We start from the raw sequence: 6,316 nt of genomic DNA on the forward strand, positions 1-6,316 counted from the left end.
TGAAGAATATGTTCAATTGACACCAATAAAATATGATAAACTAGTTTTGTAAGCCGTATAAGGTAATAAATTATGGTGGAGTTGGTTTGAAGTTTCATTTCTGAATCCGCATAACCATGGTTCGAATCCGACCAGTGACACTTTTGATCCCAATCAACTTTTTGCTGGGTCCACCACTGATATGTGAAGCTAATAATTTTGTATTAGAGAGTAATTATTTTCTGGTCTAAGCCAATAAAACAACTTTCTTTTAGTAGAAACCACTAGATCACTACTATGTAATTTTCTTTTGCATTTGATATATGAACATTTAACGATAAGAAAACCTCATTGATTATGAACTATGTAGTTGAATGTCTCATTATGATTGTTTTCTTTGGAAAAGAAGACACACTCCTTGAAGTGCCAATTATTTAACCATATCCTATCCAGAAGCACAAGGACGAACGAACACATAAGCAGCTACAGAGTCAATACTCTAACCGACAGCACAAATTATAAATTAAGAAAGAATTTTCTAGGCGTGACAATATCATGTTTCTAGTGTACTTGAATTAAAGAGGCTTTGGTAATTAACTAGTTTAATAAAACGTTTAACTTCTTTCTATATGTGGCTTTTCATAGAAGCGATGGAGCTTATATACGTGACACGGCTGTTCATATTATTATCTATTATAGTCTATAATAATTATCGTAACCATTATATTTATGAAATTAACCAAATCTTTTAAAAAAAGAACCAAATCTCCCTGTTAAATTTAATTGCTTTCCATATCTTCATTGTTTAAATATTACAAACTAATATGTGGAAATTTAGTAATATTCCATTCCAAAGGGAAAACTAAGTTCCCCATTAAAATAGATACACCCTGCAGATTTCTCATTATAAGAACACTGGATCAAGATCCACGCCTTATGCGAATAAGCATTATATATATATATGTTCTTTTATATATTATAAAATAATAAATATATATTGAATAAGTCAAGAATCAATAACTATTACGTACAAAATTAAATTGGTTTGAACATATAAGTAAATTTCATTAATACATATAATTATTTTTTCTATTTTATATGGTATAAAATTAAATTTAAATGATATTAACGTATATATATATATTGTATTTTTAATATTAATATACATTAAATAATATTTTCTACTCAAATGTTTTTTGATCATTTGTGTTTATAACAAAAAAATTAAATCACTGATAATAAATTTTTTATTGTGGGATTAATAGTTTTAGTAATTTATAATTTTAATAATTTATAATCGTTTAAAATTCAAAATATAACATAGACAGAAAAATCTAATTTTTATTTTATTTTATGGTAAATGTAGTTGTTTAATTTAAAATTATTAAAAAATATGATACATGATACACTAATTTTTATTATTTAAAACTATTAATTTTCATATATACTTTAGTTATATTAGGCGGTTCCGTGATTTTTATTTAAGGAAATAATGAAAAACATAATAATAAATTTATGGATAGTTTAATGAAAACCTTATTATATATATTGATGGACGAATCTATTTTTCTAAAGATTCTAAAATTCATTGTGGTGATGATACATAATTATCTAAAATGTGGTATTTTTTTTTAATATACAGGGGATGTTTCATCTCAAAGTACAAAGCACGGCCGACGTTGAACTACATTCGTTTTGTTGTTTGTTATAAGATTAAGGTGATATATTAAACCAACAAAAAAAGATTAAGGTGATATATGTTGGAACTCGTTTTTGACAAAGTGGTGCAGATCATTTTTCCGATGGGTTTTTGACGGAGACGTCTGTAAGAAGAATCGGAATTTGGGCACGATGTAATTGTCACTGTGAACACTATGAGTTAGTGTGTTTGATTGTCAAAATCAAAGTTGTGTTGAATGAGAAATGGAAATCCAAAATGAATGACATGCAAAGTTTATAAAACTTTAAATTTGGTTAAATGGAAAAATTTAGCAAATGAATCATTTTTGGATGTATGAGTTTAAATTTAAATATATACATAAATATTTTATGTATATTTGAGCATGAAAAATGTATATTTGAGCATGAAAAATGTAAACTCATACAAAGTATTTATTGGTTTGAATTGATTTGGTCAAAACCAATTAGTACTTGTCAAACGTGAGTAACGGAGAATCAATTATATTATTGCACTTAATAGCAATATATACGTTTGGTTTCATTCATGGCTACATAACGTTTCTTTAACTTTTTGAAGTTAAATAGAAACATGTGAAAGCTCATTCAGATGAACAGAGAGCAAAACAAATCCCTCACATTATTTTTCCTCTCTTCTTTTTCTTTAGTATTTTTTTCTTGAGTCTGAAAGTATACACAAAACTAGTTTCGTCAGGTTTCTCATAGAGTGACGCAAATCAGAAGATTTTTTGCAGTTGTATCTTGGGACCCATTACGTTATCAAACCATCGCACTACGGGACGTATTTTGAGTTAAGGAAAAAAATAATATCTCGGCTCAGCAATTGAATCATTTGTTTCTTAATCTTTGGTATACTTTTATCAATTTTATTTTTTACAATATTCAGTTCTCATAGTTTATATAATACGGTCCCATCAATATATATATGTATCAGTTCTTCTTTTCCGCTGGAGAGAGGCCACTAGAACCACTGCTCTCGGGATCATTACTAGCAGCCTGAGATAACTCCTGAAGTTTAGATGTCACATCATTGTAGAGCTGCTGAGATTTGCCGTCAACAAAAGAACCATCCGGGTTTCGTTTAGTGATCTCGAGAACCCCAAGCAAGTCTGGAATAGAACATCCAGTTTGCTCAGCCTACAATTTAAAAGATTAAGTTAAACAATAAAAATGAGATCACAACTTAGATAAAATAGGCAATTTCAGATCACAACTTGAATTAACTAAGATAAGAAAAACAAGAACTTACAATCACTCGTGCACAGGCCCTGAAGGAAGTCTGACCTGAACGATGCTTAGATGGTCCATGTCCATCAGGGTCAGAGTAACGAGCTGCCCGACTGTTACAACTCCAGACTTCAGATTCTGGATCTAACCAATAAGCAACAAGACCACCCCAAACATTTGGGTCAAACCACAAAGGCATAGCTACATCGCCTTTTTTCCGCCATTTACTCTTCCACCGACTAACTTGGCGAGTCAACTGGAGTTTCAATTTAGCCTCGAAAGAGTTGCGAACGAGGATTGTTATACCGGAATCCCAATGATACATTTGCTGACACAACAAAAAGGCAAATTAATAGACATTCATGAACATAAAATTAATTTTTTACAAATTTTAAAATTCAAGAAAATTAAATGAATTACCGCAAAGGATTCAAACCAACGTCTCACAACATCCCCGGGGATTTGCTTCCAATTAGCATGCGGTTCTTTGAAATCTCTTTCAAAGATTTGACGGACCGATGCAGCAACGCTTACATCGTCATCAAACCTATCACAGGAAATTCAAGGCAATTGAGAGAATTATATTATAAAAATATGAAAATATTATAATTAGTTACAATGAATTAAAATTAAAAAGCTTACGAAAGCGTATTTGAAGGGCGATCTGGATGGAGGTGAGGAAGACGATCATGTCCCAGACTAGCCAAAATCAAATTGATTGACATTAAATCTGCCGCCGGGTCTGGGGCGGGAGCTGCAGGAGCTGGGGCGGGAGCTGCAGGAGCTGGGGCGGGAGCTGCAGGAGCTGGGGCGGGAGCTGCAGGAGCTAGGGCGGGAGCTGGAGGAGCTGGGGTGGGAGCTGGAGGGGAAGCTTGCGTCTGGCTATTAGGAACAACCAAACTGTCGGCCATCTGGGAATTAGAAGAACTACCCGGATTGGTATGACGGGATGAACTCTTCGTACTACCAGAACTCTTCTTACTACCAGCAGATAGATAGCGGCTATAATCATTTCCTGACATCTGCAAAGAAATTAACCAAACCTAAATAGTTAAAACCCTAACCAAACACAGAATCATCACAAATCGATAACCTAAACTGATAATCAAAACCTAAACTGATAATTAAACCTAAACATAAACCAAAATTTGTAACCTTTCAAAGAAACAGAGCTGGTTCGAGATAATGAGGGTGGAAGTCCGGCGAGTATGACGGCAGATGAGGGCGACCGTGAGGAGAGAGATCCGACGAGGGACGGGTTGAGAGAAGGAGATCCGGCGAGGAGACCTAGATCGAAGTGGATCGGCGAGGAGAGAGTGGAGAGAATGAGATCCGGCGAGACTGAGACATCGGAGAGGACAGGCACAGAGAGGGAGATACGGCGGGGAGGAGTTGCGGGAGAGTCCGGCAAGACTGAGACGTCGCCTGCGAAAAGAGAGGCACAGAGAGAGAGATACGGCGGAGAGGAGAGGCGGGAGAATCCGGCGAGACTTGACAGGAGACGTCAGGCTGCGGGGAGAGAGAGCACGGAGAGGAGACGCAGAGAGGAGGGATCGGAGAGCTTTCGATTCTTTTTTTTCCTTTGACGGTAGAGATTAATGGAGAAGAAGGGTTAACTGTCCTTATATATTAACCTAATCTCCGACGCAAATCCCTTGCAAATCCCTTGCAAATTTGCGAGTGAATTGCAACGAATGTGTTTGAGGGATTCGTTTAGGGTTTTGGCTAGTGTCGAAGAGTTGCGACGGAATTGCGAGGATGGCCTTGCAAATCTGTCGCAAATTTGTGAGGGAGTTGCGAGCGAATCATGCAAATCCGTCGCAATTCCGTCGCATTTTGTTATATTTAAAAAAAAAAAAAATCAAATACAAGACAATACAACATAAATGTGAAATTTTTTCTAATAAGACTCGTTTTCAGATACATTTTCATTGTCTCTATTTTCAGCCTCATCATTTGTGATTTCATCTTCGTCAGTTTCAGCATCAAACTCGTCTTCTTCTGAAATAGACCCTTCGGTGGAATCATCAACAATGACTTCTGCTTCTTGGTTATCTGGATCGATGTGTACGATATTCTCAGTCGATTCGGTTGGGACGGACATTTCAGCAACTCTTTCGGCTTGCATAGCGACATCGGCAATTTCTCCGACGATTATACGCCCTCGCGGATTCACTTTAATCACTGATAACCACCTTTCACGCCTTTCTCTAATCCTTGGATATGGAAGAAAACACACTTGATCTGCTTGTGATGCAAGGCAATATGGTTCGAATTTTGTATAACGTCTATTTGCATTGACATCAATGACCCCAAGGTTATTTTTTCGGACCCCTCGGCCACTCGTTGTGTCATGTCCCCGATCCTGGATAGGATCGTCCGGACGGACTGCGGTGCGAGGAAACGCGCCAGTCAGGTCATATGACCTAAAGACAAGCGAGCTGGTAGCTGGACAAGATCCAGGTGAAGCTCGATGAAGTGAGTGATCAGAATGGATCATGGGAAAACTAAGTCTAGGTCTGGAAATTGACCAAGGGACTTAGAAAGATTGAATAATATGAAGAGAGCAAGCTGGACGAGTGATGAGACAGCTGGACGATGCGAGAATGAGGCTCGGTCAGCTGGGCGAAGCTCGGACAAGCTCAGTGTAGCTCACATCAAGTTTGGCCAGCTCAGGTAGCTGGACTACTAGCTCACTCAGCTGGGTCAGCTGGGAGTCAGCTCAACTCAGCTGGATGGAGTGTTGGAAGCTCGGACCAGTGTGACAGTTCTGGGCAGTTACCGGGCCGGTTGGTTAGTCAATGATGGCTATGGGCTGGTGGGATCTTGACATGAACCACCAAGGGTCCGTGGGTCTTGGCCTCAGACAAGGGACTCAGGATGATGTTCTGGGCCTAGTTTTCGGACAGCCCAAAGGAGAGAAGAGCAGTTGGGCAGTTATTTCCGAAAAGGTGCAAAAGGGGCAGTTTTGTGCCCTTTCTCTCTAACTGCTTGTGGCAGTTTCTCCAGGGCAGTTGGGGCTCAGTTTCTCTATAAATAAAGAGTCCCTGGCACAGATAATGGCACGAAATTCCTTTGGCAAAGCTCTGCCAAAATCTTACCAGAAAGATAAAGAGAGAGAGACCGGCGGTTAAGAGAGGAGGACCGTGTGGAGTGGTGTGGTCTTGCTGGCTTGTTCTGATCGTGGGAAGACCAGGCCGTAGAGATGCACACCAGGGGCTTCCTTCTACACCCTGAAACACAAAAAAAACCAGAGAAAAAGAGCGAGAGAGTCGGATTGCTCCATCCAAGATCAAGAGTGGTGTGAAGGCAGCAAAGAGGCAGTTTTGTGGGCAATCACAAGGGGAGTTGAGAACGACCCTTTGATGGTGATTGATCATGGATGATCACATCCTAGGCTTCCTCTGGGTCT

The sequence above is a fragment of the Brassica napus genome, chromosome C3 (genome assembly GCF_020379485.1).
Source record: "Brassica napus cultivar Da-Ae chromosome C3, Da-Ae, whole genome shotgun sequence".
NCBI classification, from domain to species: domain Eukaryota; kingdom Viridiplantae; phylum Streptophyta; class Magnoliopsida; order Brassicales; family Brassicaceae; genus Brassica; species Brassica napus.